The sequence below is a fragment of the Elephas maximus genome, chromosome 9 (genome assembly GCF_024166365.1).
Source record: "Elephas maximus indicus isolate mEleMax1 chromosome 9, mEleMax1 primary haplotype, whole genome shotgun sequence".
NCBI lineage: Eukaryota > Metazoa > Chordata > Mammalia > Proboscidea > Elephantidae > Elephas > Elephas maximus.
In genome coordinates this window covers 64,999,207-65,016,056 of record NC_064827.1, presented here as the reverse complement: position 1 = coordinate 65,016,056, position 16,850 = coordinate 64,999,207, and positions in this window count along the sequence as shown.

Below are 16,850 nucleotides of genomic sequence, written 5' to 3'. Positions count from 1 at the left end.
TGAGCTCCCAGCATACATGACATTGTATAGCTCCTTTAAAGAGGTTCTCTGTTTTTAAGGGCCATTTTTCTAAAGACTTTTTTTAGAGCTAACAAGACCAACTAAAGCTTTTGGGTTGTGAAAATGGCCTCTCTACTACTTTATATGGCAGAGCCCATCTGACCTAGTTTTAGGTACTTGCCCGAATTGGCTTTTCCCAGTGATGGTTTGTGCTATCCAATGGGCTTCCAGTCCTGGCCCCTTCTGTCACCTTATACCCTGAAACCTGCTCGGGAGGCAAGTGCTAGAATGCTGTGTGTTGTCTGTGACATGGGCCCCAGAAGCACCAGCACCCAGCTCAGACACAACAAATCCATAGAGGATCTGACTGCCACAGTGATCTCTGGAGAGGTTGGATGATGCTAGATGGAAATGGTGGAGAATTTACTTTGGAGAAAGTTCTCCTCAATGAAATACAGCAGAATGACAAGACTCAACAGGTAAATTGTCTGCCCTTCCTCTTCTCCAAGCCCTAAATAACTTCCAGTTTATAGTGGTTCTATACAGCCTCTCCAGAGACATTCTCTGTGATTTAGCCATCAGCTGAATGTTCTTGTGAAGCTGTAGACAGCTCAGTAATTCACCACCTTGTATGTGCTTTCCTTTCTTTCCAGCCTCACTTCCCTTTCCTCCCCTCCCCCTTCTCTCCTTTGGGATTGAAGTGCCCAGAAAGCATAAGTATGCAAGCATTGCCTCAAACTCTTGTTTTTGAAGGAATGAGGCTATGCAGTGACTCAGCTAGTGTAGCTGTGTGAAGAAAGTTCCCAGGAAAAAGGAGGAAGTTGCAGTCATTTTTAAGAAAGGGCAGAGAAAAGAGACAGATCCTAGAAGAGAGGCGGAGTGAGCCCCGAGGAGGGTTAAACCAAACCCATTGCCATGGAGTCAATTCTGACTCACAGTGACCCCACAGGACAGAGTAGAGCTGCCCCACAGGGTTTCCAAGGAGCAGCTGGTGGATTTGAACTGCAGATCTTTTGGTTAGCAGATGTAGCTCTTAACCACTATACCACAAGGGCTCTTGAGAAGGATTACTGTCCACAAAAGACCATATAGATTTGGCATGGTAAATAGTGGAAGAGAAAAACCAAGTCCTGTCCTGTTCACATGTCCTCTCCGATCAACCACAATGGCACTCAGTGCCCACAGAGGCTCTCATCAGCAAAACTTCACTAAGAGAGAGTTATAATCATCCTTGTTTTGTTGATAACTCACAGTATGACCTTGAGACATGTTACTTCCCTATCCTGGCCTTTCATTTTCTCTTCTTTAAATGAAGAGATTGGACTAAACCAGCATTAAGATTCCTTATAGCTTAGTTGTTCTTTTCTAAAATGTTTTATAGCGTCCAAATGCCCAAGGTTTATATCTGCATGGCCAAGCTCTAGATGTATTTCAGCTAATAACACAGACGCCAGTGAGTAATTTCTTTTTCATAGCATAATGGCCTTTCAGTAGGGTCAAATGCACAGCACTGCTTTCCGTCCTTGTGTGCCATTCAGGAACACCCAAGGAAATAAAAGTATGAAAGGTTCTATGTGGAGACCTAATTTTACTCTCTTTTAAAATTCAACAGGAACATGCTTCAGAGGCAGGGCACTGGGAACGGAGCCAGCAACTGACAAATTTAAACCATCATATCCACTGCATCAGCCAAACACACGCATAGAGTCATCCTGATGCCTTTTTTTCTTTTTCCTTCTCTGAGAGGGGGGATATTATGAATGTAATGGAAAAGAGTGGGCAGTTAGTATTGGCTCTGCAAAACTTGGTCAAATGAAAGTATATGATTGGTTTCCATGATTAATGGAACATCCCATCCCTGAAAATGCAGTCAATTTTCCAGGCCCCTCAAAAGCCTATTGAGATGGTAACCACCTCTGGATCCAGAGTAAACAGAATTCAGTTTTCTGGCTCTTCAGCCTTAAGTATCTACAAAGATGTTAGTATAGCTGAAAGAGCAAAGAATGGGGAATCCACAGACATGGATTCCAGTTCTGCCACTTTATTATACTGAGTGGCCTTGGGTGCACTCTCTCACTCTTGACCTCACTTTGCCTCTTGAGGAAATGGGAAGCATCTTCACAATAACCTTTGAATTTAGTACCAGGTAACTTGACAGTGACTTCCTTGTAGTACTCTTCAGTCCTTTATGAGATGATAAAAGTTATTTGAGTTATGTACCTAGCAAATCAACTCAGATGGAAGTAGTATGTGATGAGGGAAAAAAGAAGACTGCTGCTCTAAGTCTTGGCTTTACAGACAATGTTACTCCTAATTTATTCACTTTTCCCTTGTTGGGGTGAGGGGCTTCATGAAGGGCAGGTAAGAGTGATCCCAGTCAGTCAGACCCATATTTTTTTCACTTTTCTAGGCAAACCAGAAAAAGCAAGAGCTACAAAATTTCCTGAGAACTTCATTTTTTGCTTCCAAGAGTCAAGAAGAATGTGGAGTGCAGCTAGTGTGATTCCTTAGGGAAACAACTAGAGAAGATAGTAAAGAGATAATGGAGAAAAGGTGAGAGCTAGAAAAGCTTTCTGCACAGAATCCATTTAAGCAGTCCAACCTGATTTCATGATAGTCTAAATTAAGTGCTATATCACATTCATCGACTGATAGCTGAAAAGAAACTCAATCATTCTTACAATGTGGCCTTTTGGATGTTGTCCTCCTTCATGCACTTGACTTAAAGAAAAGACATTTGGATTTGAGTAGCTGCTCCTTCACCCTAAATGTGGGACCTCGGACAGGTTTTTGTACCTCTCAAGTATTCATTAAGAATATACAAAGTGCAAGACTGCTGCTGGATCCTGCGGAGCTAAGTGTGACTAAGACACAGACTCTGCTCTCAAGAGAAAAATAAAAGGTAAAAAAGCAAAAACTATATTAAAGTAAGTACTATATTACATGGAAGCACAAAATAGTTTGGGAACCCAGAGGAGACAATCTGGAAATGCATAGAAGTTAGCCAGGGAAGAAGTGAAGAAAACAGATGACTCAGGCGTGAGTAGAAGTGAGAAGGTTCGTTCCAGCCAAAACCAAATTTCATGGCTTGGATGGGGTGCAAAGTGGGCTAATATGGGACTTTAGTGAAAGACAAGACTAGAATAATATGCATGGGGAGGAAAGTACCATGACCAAATTTTCATATTACAAAGAACATTCTGTTGATTGTGTGAAGAATGGACTAGGTGGGGCCAAACTGGATTTAGAGAGGTTATTGAGAAGGCTGGCAATAGTACTTGTGAGAGCTGATTGCAGCTTGGATTGGGATGGTAGACGTGGAGGTAGATTTGCAAAAGTATTAAGAAAGGAGAATCTACAAAAGCTGATAACTGATTGAATTTGGGACTCGTAAGGGGTGGAAGGGCCTCTGCCTTGGATCATTAGATGAATAGCAGGGTCTCACCACTGAGCCAGATTACCCAAGCAAGCTAGTTTGGGGTCTAGGGAAGGGAGGTGACAAGGCCAGTTTTGGACTTGCTGAATTTGAAATAGTGGTGCAACATCCAGGAGTCACTGTTTGGTACAAATAATTAACTCACTCAGCACTTAAAAGAAGGGTTGGAGGTTGAGTCTACTTAGAGGCACCTCGGGAAGAGGGCCTGGGGATCTACTTCCGAAAAATTAGCGATTGAAAACCCTATGGAGTACAGTACTACCAACACACACACGGGGTCGTCACAAGTCAGAGTCAACTCAGTAGCAACTGGTTTGGTTTTTGGAGTGATATCTAGGTACTGATGTCAAGTAGTTTGGTGGATATGTCTCAAACTAAAATTTAAAACAATACAAAATAAAACACCCAGAAGAAAATATTTGTGGAATCGTAAGTTCATAGATGTTCTTGGACCTCGGCTTCAGTAAAATGGGAATGATAATATTTACTCATATATTTAAAACAATTGAACTGAATGAGGTAGTGAACCTAAAGACACTTGGTAAGTGTATGATGCTCTACAACCAAAAGGTGTGTTTCTTACTAAGTGTAGAGCCTAGAGGGGCTTAACGATTTGTTTAGATCTATTGTATCATCGATACTAACAGCACCATTTTCATAGACCTTTGGCTGAACGAAGGTCTTTAAAACTTAGTCTAGGTTTGCAGATAGAGGCAAAGGAAAGGAACTAGATAGGAAGCAAGGGAGAATAAAAAGGATAAGCATGCATATGTTTATATGCACGTATATATATATGATTTTCTAGCTCTCTTCGTAGGTACTTTTTATAATTGTCAAAGGAACACTGATAAATTGAAGGAACACTGCTGCTGTCATATTGCTGCCCAAATAGATTCCTCTTTTCTTCTCCAAATAAAAGAAACACTAAAGTCATTTAGGTCAGTTAGATATAGACTGTAGTTTTCTTGCTAAGCTGCTATGTGCAGGACCCTCTGGGATTTACTTGGGGAGAATAAAACCAACCCTCAGCACCACTACCACCCTAAGAAGGAGTGAGACTGGTCAATAAACACCTTTCCTCTACATACTCGTAACATTCTGATGAGAAGGAGGGGGTGACTCATCCATAGACTAAGAGGTGAATAAACATTGCCAGTCCCACTCAATTATGGGGCCAGAGGGAAAGGCAGTGTCTGCAAAAGTCAAAATAGATTTTCGAAACAGTTTCTTTTCCAGCCTCTAAAAAACCTGCTCATTCAATTCGCTTTCTGTTGATGACTTTGGCTTCTGAGACAGGGCTTTTCTCTGGCTTCTTAAAGCTCTGACAGTCTCCCAAATGTCAGGGGCTTGGAGAGCTCCTTGGGGTAAGATATCCAAAAGGACAAGGCTCCCAAGCCTCAGAATCTTTGCTGAGCTCCGGAGTTTCCAAAGCTCCATCCTCCTTTGGAGACACTGAGTTGCAAATGTGAATTGTTAGAGCTCCTAAACCACGGCTGCTTGGATGTCCTAACATCTTGGGCTTCTTCTTTGCTGCTTCGTAGTGGTTAACTACAACTCAGCCGGCAGGGCTCCATGGAACCCCACTTCCAGAGCAGCTACAGTGGAAATTAACTTGCCCATTTTAGAGCAAAAGACCCAGATCAAGCCCTTAACCCCCTTCACTAGCCCACCATAAAAGGAGGATTTATGACTAGAAACGCATTCCCATCCCTTCCCTCTTCAATTTAGGATAAATGAGGACAGATACATTAAGACAAAAGTGTGATGGACAGGGAGATTTGGCCTCAACCATGATTGTAATCCTGGCTCTGACTCTTAACTACCTGTGTGTGATCTTGGTCAGATGACTTCACCTTTCTGAGCTCTAGCAATTCTCAAGGGGTTATTGGGAGGATTCCATGGCTGAGCACAAGACAACATGACAGACCCAAGGCAACATTCTTAGCAAAGCATCCTTGGCCTCCCCTTCTTCAAAGCTATGCACTGAATTACATAATGTAAGCAACAGCTATCTTATCACAAAAATGTGTGTCTGGAATCCCTATTGGAATTGTGATAATTCCCTACATGCATATGTATTATGCATCTCTATGCTTTTCCTCAAACTTTTTCTTCTGCCTGGAATGTTACTCTTTGCAAAACATACACATTCACCTCTTTCACCTGAGGCATCATAACCATTGGGAAGTTCCCCAATAGCATCCTGTACTCACCATAATCATGTCCCTCACCACTGACCATATCATTGCACCGTTATCTCCTTATCTGTTTCTCTCCTTGACATAGAAGAAATGATCAATTATTGCTTGTTTATTTGAATAATCTTGGCTTATCTCAAGAATAGACCATTACCTATGTAAATATAAAATTACTAACTTGAGTAACACTTCAGCATTTGAAAAACACTTATATATATATTTCCTCATGTGAGCCTAACAGAACCTCTCTAAGTAGTTAGTATTACCCCCAACTAATTTTTTTTTTTTTTAATAGACATAGATAGAGTTCCTGGGTGGCACAGGTTTGAACCCACCCAGAGGCACCTTGGAAGACAGGCCTGGCGATGTTTCCAAAATGTCACAGTGTTAAAAACCGTGTGGAGCAGTTCTACTGTGCACACATGGAGTCACCATGAGTCAAAAATCAACTCGACATCAACTAACAACAACAGATACTGAGCCTCTTATAATACAGCCAGTACATGTGGGATGAAAACAAAGCCAAATGTGCCTGACACTAAGTACAAACTCCTACCCCCAAGGGCTGCTCAGAAGCACACCTAAAGGGCACATGCTCATGCAAGCAAAGGTTTACATAGTAGATACTGTGTGCTAGGCATCGTGGAAACAACGAGGAGCGAGACTGGGCCTCTGTCCCCATGAAACTCACAATTCAGTGAACAAACATAATAAAACAGAATCCATTTAACTGAGTTCATTAACGTAATAAAACAGAAATTCATTAACATCCAATGCATCTTTTCTAAGAACGTACAGCGTTCCAGGAATCAGGATACATATCCATGATAAGACAGTTTACACTGTTACGGGGGCATTAAGTCCTGGATATAATTAATTACAGTCCAAGGTAAAACATATGTGCCCTGCATTTGTATAATATTTACATGTTACATAATGAACATATATTCATCAATAATCAGAGAAAACCAGTGAAGAGGGAAAAAAGGACAACATAGGAAGCATTACATACCTGTATCTGCTTATACATCTGTCTCTCTCCATTAGTTTACCATCTCTAGTCTATTAGCCAAAAGAACAATAAAGATAAAGTGATACAGGATTTCAGAAAAGGGAGAATGCACATCTATTTAGAGAATCAAGGTAATCCTCATTTTAGGAGGAAGAGCCAACGTGGTGCTATAGACAGAAACATCATGCCATCCCTGTGCACCAAAGACCTGTAAAACATACAGATGTCAGTCCTGGAACCCTAAGCATCGAGTGAAGGGATAAACAACTAGATCAAGCACTGAATGGAAGAGGAAACTGACCGAGAACAGAGAACAAAGAGAGCTAAGGAGTAGCGGTCCCCTGCTAGCTAATGTGGCACGAATTTGCCATCTTGGAGCACAGCTACCAATGACCCTGGGCAGGAAGTATGGAAAGGCAACTTCGTGGAGCTTCCAACAGGAGATAGAGCACTCACTCCACACATCACACCTTCTCTCTTCCCTCAAACCTCTCTGCACTGCGCACTGAGTGCTGTGTCCCTGAGCGGCACTGGCGTGGACACTTGGGCCCAACCTATGCCACCCCCGGCCATGCCACACTGAGCACTGTGCCCTGAGTGGAACAAGTATGGACCTCTGGAGCCCCAGACCCTGCCCAACAGTGCCACACTCAGACCCTCCCCACAGGCCCCAGTTCATGCCACAAGTGACCCATCCCCACTCCTTCCCACTGGACCTGCCCTGCTGCACCATAGCTGAGTGATTGGCTCTGGTCTCCTGGACAAGGAGGTGAGAAGTATCGTGTCCACAAACAAGCAAGCAACAAAACATACTCAACCCACCCACCCAGACATAACTAAATAAAACAAAAAAACAGGATGAAACAAACCTAAAATTAATAAATGAAGAAAATAATTCCTGAATGTCTCAGAGACAGCAGACAATATAAAAACGTATAAAAAAAACAGACAGGATGGCACAAGTAAGCAATCAAAATAAAACACCAGATGACCTTCTGGTAGAAGAAAAGATACTGGAACTATCTTATAGTGAATTCAAAAGTCTAATATTCAGAGCTGTCCAAGAGATTAGGAAAGAGATGAAGGAAAACTGACAAAACTAAGGAAAAAATAGTCAAAATCATGAGAAATACAGACAAAATCAGAGAAAACACAGACAAAAGCAATGGCAAAATTCAGGAAAACAATATGAGAACAAAGTGTTAAACAATTAGAAATCATATAAAAACAGTAATTAGAAATCCAAAAGACAAACAAGATTTCAGAAACAGAAAGTGCAATGGAAGGTTTTAGGAGCAAATCTGATGAAACAATAGGAGACAGGATCAGTGAAATAAAAGTCCTTGGATATCACCTTGTTTGAGGAAAAATCAGAGAAAAAATGAAGAAAACCTGATAGCAAAAATTTGCCTGTGATCAGAGCTACAGAACAAGGGGAGAAAATGGGAAACAGAGAGGAAAATTGAAGATTTGCTGACAGAAAGCTTCCCTAATAACATGGAAAATGAAAAGCTGACCATCCAAGAAGCTCAACAAACCCCATATAGAATAGACCCCAAGGCATATCATAATCACACTCATCAAAACCAAAGACAAAGAAATAATCTTGAGAGCAGCTCAAGAAAAATGAAAAGTCACGTACAAAGGTGAAACAGTAAGACTATATTCTGATCATTCAGCAGAAACTATGCAGGCAAGAAGGCAGTGGGATGACATATATAAAACCTTGAGAGAAAAAAAATTGTCAACTAAGAATAATATATTCTGCAAAACTCTTGCTCAAATATGATGGTCAAATTAGGACATTTCCAGATAAACACAAATTAAATAAAGATGTAAAACCAAACCAAACTTACAAGAATTATTAAAGGGAGTCCATTGGTTAGATAACCAACAACATCAGACAACAACCTGAGTCTAGGACACGAGACAGTATTGGCCAGATACCAACCAAGTTAATGAACTCTCGAGGATAAAACAAAACTAAAAGACTTGCAACAGGGAACCAGAGATGTTATCCTGTAAATGACAACAAAGTCAGAACAATTAAAGGGGGAATAAATGTGTAGGTATAGAACTTTCTAATGGAGAGGAAGTAAAGGCAATATCAAGTAATATAAGACTAGTTCAAACTTAGGAAGATAGGGGTAAATTTTAAGGTTACCACAAAGAAAGTTAACAAACCTACTCACCAAAAGAAGAAAAACGTAATGTGTCAGTAAACATAAAATCCATAAAAGTGAAAGTAATGAAAAGAAAATCCACAAACAAAAGGAGCTCAACATAGAAGAGTAAGGGGGAAAAAAAGTCAGCACCCCACAAAAAAGCACTACAAAATGACAGCAATAAGCTTACATCTAATAATAATTACATTGAATGTAAATGGCATAAATGCATCCATAAAGAGACAGAGTGACAGAATGTATTAAAAAATATGATGCATCAATATGCTGTCTACAGAGATGCGCCTTAGAAACAAAGACATAAATACATTAAAAATCAAAGGATGGAAAAAAAGTATCAAGCAAACAGCAACCAGAAAAAGAGCAGAAGTAGCTATACTAAAAAAAAAAAAAAAAAAAAAAAAACTAATCTCAGATAAAATAGACTTTAAAACAAAATCCACAATAAAAGACAAAGAAGGACATTATATAATGATTAAAGGGCAATCCACCATGATGACATTACCATAATAAATATCTATGCAACAAATGACAGGGTTCCAAAATACGTAAAACAAACTCTAACAGCACTGAAAAGAGAAATTGATAGTGCCACAATAATAGTAGGAGACTTCAACACACCACTCTCGGTAAATGACAGAACATCTAGAAAGGAACTCAACAAAGATACAGAAGATCTAAAGGCCACAATCAACCAACTTGACCTTATAGACATATAGAACACTCCACCCAACAGCAGCAAAGTACACATTCTTTTCCAATGCACATGGAACATTGTCCAGAATAGACCACATCGTAGGCCACAAAGCAACCCTCAACAAAATCCAAAACATTGAGATAGTACAAAGCATTTTCTCTGATCACAAAGCCATAAGAGTAAAAATTAATTACAGGAAGAGCTAGGGCAAAAAAGAAGAAGAAGAAAAAAAAAAACTTGGAAACTGAATAATACCTTCCTTAAAAACCACTGGGTAATAGAAGAAATCAAAAATTGAATCAAAAAATTTCAAGAATCATGAAAACGCATCATACCAAAACCCTTGGGGCACAGCAAAGGCAGTGCTCAGAGGTCAAGTTATAGCAATAGATGCACACATCAAAAAAGAAGAAAGGGATAAAATAAAAATATTAGCTTTACAACTCAAATAAACAGGAAGAGAGCAGCAAAAAAAGCCACAGCCTTCAGAAGAAAGGAAATAATAAAGATCAGAGCAGAAATAAATGAAACAGAGAATAGAAAAATAATAGAAAGGATCAACAACACCAAAAGTTGGTTCTTTGAAATTGTCAAAAAAATAGACAAACCATTGGCCAAATTGACAAAAGAAAAATAGGAGAGGTAGCAAATAAGAAATGAAATGGGTTACATTACAACAGATCCAACTGAAATAAAAAGAATCATAAGAGAGTACTATGAAAATTGTACTCCAACAAACTTGAAAACCTAGAGGAAATGTACGCATTTCTAAAGACATGCTACCTACCGACACTAACACCAACTGAGGGAGAAAATCTGAACAGATCCATAATAAAAGAGATTCAAAACGTAATTAAAAAAAAAAAAAAAAATCCTGGCCCAGATGGCTTCACTGGAGAATTCTATGAAACATTCAGAGAAGAACTCACCCCAGTACTGCTCAAACTATTTCAGAACAGAAAAAAGAACGGATACTCCCAAATTCTTTCTATGAAGCCAACATAACCCCGATGCCAAAAAGAGGCAACGACACCACAAAAAAGAAAATTAGAGTCCAGTATGTCTCATGAATATAGCTACAAAATTTCTCAACAAAATTTTAGGCAATAGAACTCAGCATCATATAAAATAATAATAATACACCATGATCAAGTGAGATTCATACCAGGTATGCAAGGATGGTTCAACATTAGAAAATCAAAGTAATGGACCACATAAATAAAAGAATCACATGATTATCTCAATCTACACAGAAAAAGCATTCAATAGAGTCCAACACCCTTTTCCTGATAAAAACTCTCAATAAAATAGGAATAGAAGAAAAACTCCTCAACATAATAAATGGCATCTATAGGAAACCAACAGCCAACATCATTCTCAATGGAGAGAGGCTGAAAGCATTTCCCCTAAAAATGGGAACAAGACAAGGATGCCCTTTATCACCATTTATCACTATTTAACATTTTGCCGAAAGTCCTAGCTAGAACAATAAGGCAAGAAAAAGAAATAAAGGGCATCCAAATTGGTAAGGAAGAAGTAAAACTATCCCTATTCACGGATGATATGGTACTATACATAGAGAACCCAAGAGACTTCAGGAGAAAAATACTGAAATAGAAAGATTCAGCAGAATAGCAGTAGCCCTTTCTTTGGAATGGGCACAAATATGGATCTCTTCCAGTCCGTTGGCCAGGAAGTTGTCTTTCAAATTTCTTGGCATAAGTAAGTGAGCACTTGTGGCGCTGCATCCATTTGTTGAAACATTTCAGTTGGTATTCTGTCAATTCTTGAGCCTTGTTTTTCGACAATACCTTCAGTGCAGCTTGGACTTGTTCCTTCAGTACCATCAGACCTTAATCATATGGTACCTCCTGAAATGGTTGAACTTTGACCAATTCTTTTTGGTACAGTGACTCTGTGTATTCCTTCCATCTTCTTTTGATGTTTCCTGGGTTGTTTAATATTTTCTTTGTAGAATTCTTCAGTATTGCAAATCGAGACTTGATTTTTTTCTTCAGTTCGCTCAGCTTGAGAAATGCCAAATGTGTTCTCTTTTGGTTTTCTAACTCCGGGTCTTTGCACATTTCAGCATAATATTTTACTTTTTTTTTTTGAGATGACCTTTGAAATCATCTACTCTGCTCTTTTACTTTATCATGTCTTCCTTTCACTTTAGCTGTTCTACATTCAAGAGCAAGTTTTAGGGTCTCTTCTGACATCCATTTTGGCCTTTTGTTTCTTTCCTGTCTTTTAATGACCTTTTGCTTTCTTCATGTATGATGTCTCTAATGTCATTCCACGACTTGTCTAGTCTTCAGCTGTTAGTGTTCAATGTGTCAAATCTATTCTTGAGATGGCCTCTAAATTCAGGTGGAATATACTCAGGGTTGTACTTTGGCACTCTTGAACTTCTTCTAATTTAATTCAGCTTCAACTTGAACTTGCATATGAGCAATTGTTGGTCTGTTCTGCAGTTGGCTTCTGGCCTTATTCTGACTGATGATATTGAGCTTTTCCATCATTTCTTTCCACAGGTTTAGCCAATTTGATTCCTGCGTATTCCATCTGGAAACCCTGGTGGTGTAGTGGTTAAGGGATCAGCTGCCAAGCAAAAGGTTGGCAGTTGGAATCCACCAGGTGCACCTTGGAATCCCTATGGAGCAGCTCTATTCTGTCCTTATGGGTCGTGATGAGTCGGATTCGACTCACAGCAACAGGTTTAACGGATATTCCATCTGGCGACGTCCATGGTTGCTATTTATGTTGTCTATGTTGTTATGCTGCTTATGTCGTTGAAAAAGGTATTTGCAATGAAGAAGTCATTGTTGCTGTTGTTAGGTGCTGTTGGGTTGGTTCCAACTCATAGTGACCCTCTGTATCACAGAATGAAACACTGCCCAGCCCTACACTATCCTTACATTTGTTGTTATGCTTGAGATCATTGTTGCAGCCACTGTGTCAATCCACCTCGTTGAGGGTCTTCCTCTTTTCATCTGACCCTGTATACTACCAAGCATGATGTTCTTCTCCAGGGACTGATCCCTCCTGGCAACATGTCCAAAGTATGTAAGATGCAGTCTCGCCATCCTTGCTTCTAAGGAGCATCCTGGTTGTACTTCTTCCAAGACAGATTTGTTCGTTCTTTTGGCAGTCCACGGTATATTCAATATTCTTCACCAACACCACAATTCAAAGGCGTCAATTCTTCTTTGATGTTCCTTATTCATTGTCCAGCTTTCGCATGCATATGATGCGTTTGAAAACACCATGGCTTGGGTCAGGCGCACCTTAGTCTTCAAGGTGACATCTTTGCTTTTCAACACTTTAAAAGGTCCTTTGCAGCACATTTGCCCAATGCAATGCATCTTTTGATTTCTTGACTGCTGCTTCCATCAGTGTTGATTGTAGATCCAAGTAAAATGAAATCCTTGACAACTTCAATTTTTCTCCATTTATCATGATCTTGCTTATTGGTCCAGTTGTGAGGATTTTTATTTTCTTTATGTTGAGGTGTAATCCATACTGAAGGCTCTGGTCTTTGATCTTCATCAGTAATGACTTCAAAACCTCTTACCTTTCAGCAGGCAAGGTTGTGTCATTTGCATAATGCAGGTTGTGAATGAGTCTTCCTCCAAACCTTATGCCTGTTCTTCTTCATAGAGTCCAGCTTCTCGTATTATTTGCTCAGCACGCAGATTGAATAGGTATGGTGAAAGGATATAACCCTGATGCACACCTTTCCTGACTTTAAACAACTCAGTATCCCCTTGTTCTGTCCAAACAACTGCCTCTTGATCTATTTACAGATTCCTCATGAGCACAGTGAAATTTTCTGGAATTCCCATTCTTCTCAATGTTATCCATTATTTGTTATGATCCACACAGTCAACGCCTTTGCATAGTCAATAAAACACAGGTAAACATCCTTCTGGTATTCTCTGCTTTCAGTCAGGATCCATCTGACATCAGCAGTGATATCTCTGGTTCCATGTCCTCTTCTGAATCTGGCCTGAATATCTGGTGGTTCCCTGTTGATATACTGCTGCAGCCAGATTTGAATGATCTCCAGCAAAATTTTGCTTGCGTGTGATATTAATGATATTGTTCAATAATTTCTGCATTCAGTTGGATCATCTTTCTTGGGAATAGGCATAAATATGGATCTCTTCCAGTCAGCTGGCCAGGTAGCTGTCTTCCAGATTTCTTGCCATAGAATTCATTGGTGTCGCAAAATTCTATCATGTGGTCTCTGGCATCATTTCTATCACCAAGGCCATATATTCTAGCTACTGTTCCTTCTTAATAGAATACATACCATAACTAATAAATACACAAACACCAAAAGATAAGCTAGATAATTGGGATTTCTTTAAAAATTAAGTGCTTAGGCTCATCAAAACACTTCACGAAAAGAATAAAAAGGGATCCTAAAGACCAAGAAAAAAGAAATTGGCTATGACGTATCTGAATTTATAGAAAAATTCAACACCTCTACAACAAAAAAGACAATTCAATTAAAAAATATGCAAAGAATATGAGCAGACACTTCACCAAAGAAGACATTCAGGAGGCTAACAAAAACGTAAGGACATGCTCCCAATCACTAGCCATTGTTGTTGTTGTTGTTAGGTGCTGTCTAGTCTGTTCCTACTCATAGCGACCCTATGCACAACAGGACGAAACACTGCCCAGTCCTTCGCCATCCTCACAATCATTGTTATGCTTGAGCTCATTGTTGCAGCCACTGTGTCGATCCATCTCGTTGAGGGTCTTCCTCTTTTCTGCTGACCCTGTACACTGCCAAGCATGATGTCCTTCTCCAGGGACTCATCCCTCCTGACAACATGTCCAAAGTATGTAAGACGCAGTCTCACCATCCTTGCCTCTAAGGAGCATTCTGGCCGCACTTCCTCCAAGACATATTTGTTCGTTCTTTTGGCAGCCCATGGTATAGTCAATATTCTTCGCCAGCACCACAATTCAAAGGCATCAACTCTTCTTCAGTCTTCCTTATTCATTGTCCAGCTTTCACATGCATATGATGCGATTGAAAATACCATGGCTTGGGTCAGGCGCACCTTAGTCTTCAGGGTGACATCTTTGCTCTTCAACACTTTGAACACGCCCTTTGCAGCAGATTTGCCCAATGCAATGTGTCTTTTGATTTCTTGACTGCTGCTTCCATGGCTGTTGATTGTGGATCCAAGTAAAATGAAATCCTTGACAACTTCAGTCTTTTCTCTGTTTATCATGATGTTGCTCCTTGGTCCAGTTGTAAGGATTTTTGTTTTCTTTATGTTGAGGTGTAATCCATGCTGAAGGCTGTGGTCTTTGATCTTCATTAGTAAGTGCTTCAAGTCCTCTTCACTTTCAGCAAGCAAGGTTGTGTCATCCACGTAACGCAGGTTGTTGATGAGTCTTCCTCCAATCCTGATGCCCCGTCCTTCTTCATATAGTCCAGCTTCTTGGATTATTTGTTCAGCATACTGATTAAATAGGTATGGTGAAAGAATACAACCCCGACACACAACTTTCCTGACTTTAAACCAATCAATATCCCCTTGTTCTGTCTGAACAACTGCCTCTTGATCCATGTAAAGGTTCCTCATGGGCATAATTAAGTGTTCTGGAATTCCCATTCTTCACAGTGTTATCCATAGTTTGTTACGATCCACACAGTCGAATGCCTTTGCGTAGTTAATAAAACACAGGTAAACATCCTTCTGGTATTCTCTGCCTTCAGCCAGGATCCATCTGACATCAGCAATGATATCCCTGGTTCCATGTCCTCTTCTGAAACCAGCCTGAATTTCTGGCAGTTCCCTGTCGATATACTGCTGCAGCCATTTTTGAATGATCTTCAGCAAAATTTTGCTTTCGTGTGATATTAATGATATTGTTCTATAATTTCCACATTCGATTGGATCACCCTTCTTGGAAATAGGCATAAAGATGGATCTCTTCCAGTCAGTTGGCCAGGAAGCTGTCTTCCATATTTCTTGGCATAGAGGAGCGAGTACCTCCAGCGTTCCATCTGTTTCTTGAAACATTTCAATTGATATTCCATCAATTCCTGGAGCCTTGTTTTCACCAATGCCTTCAGAGCAGCTTGGACTTCTTCCTTCAGTACCATCGGTTCCTGATCATATGCCACCTCTTGAAATGGTTGAATATCGACTAATTCTTTTTGGTATAATGACTCTGTGTATTCCTTCCATCTTCTTTTGATGCTTCCTGCATCATTTAATATTTTCCCTATGGAATCCTTCACTATTGCAACTCAAGTCTTGAATTTTTTCTTCAGTTTTTTCAGCTTGAGAAACGCCGAGGGTGTTCTTCCCTTTTGGTTTTCCACCTACAGCTCTTTGCACATGTCATTATGATACTTTACTTTGTCTTCTCGAGAGGCCCTTTGAAATCATCTGTTCAGTTCTTTTACTTTGTCAATTCTTCCTTTTGCTTTGGCTGCTTGATGCTCGAGAGCAAGTTTCAGAGTCTCCTCTGACATCCATGTTGGTCTTTTCTTTCTTTCCTGTCTTTTCAGTGACCTCTTGCTTTCTTCATGGATGATGTCCTTGATGTCATTCCACAACTCGTCTGGTCTGCGGTCACTAGTGTTCAATGCATCAAATCTGTTCTTCAGATGGTCTCTAAATTCAGGTGGGATGTACTCAAGGTCGTATTTTGGCTGTCGTGGACTTGCTCTGATTTTCTTCAGTTTCAGCTTGAACTTGCATATGAGCAGTTGATGGTCTGTTCCACAGTCGGCCCCTGGCCTTGTTCTGACTGATGATATTGAGCTTTTCCATCGTCTCTTTCCACAGATGTAGTCAATTTGATTTCTGTGTGTTCCATCTGCCGAGGTCCATGTGTATAGTCACCGTTTATGTTGGTGAAAGAAAGTATTTGCAATGAAGAAGTCGTTGGTCTTGCAAAATTCTATCATTCAATCTCCGGCATTGTTTCTATCACCAAGGCCGTATTTTCCAACTACTGATCCTTCTTTGTTTCCAACTTTTGCATTCCAATCGCCAGTAATTACCAACGTATCTTGATTCCATGTTCTATCAATTTCAGAATGTAGCAGCTGATAAAAACTTCTATTTCTTCATCTTTGGCCCTAGTGGTTGGTGTGTAAATTTGAATAATAGTCGCATTAACTGGTCTTCCTTTTAGGCGTAAGAATATTTATCCTATCACTGATAGCGTTGTACTTCAGGATAAATTTTGAAATATTCTTTTTGACGAAGAATGCAACAGCATTCCTCTTCAAGTTGTCATTCCCAGCATAGTAGACTATATGATTGTCTGATTCAAAATGGCC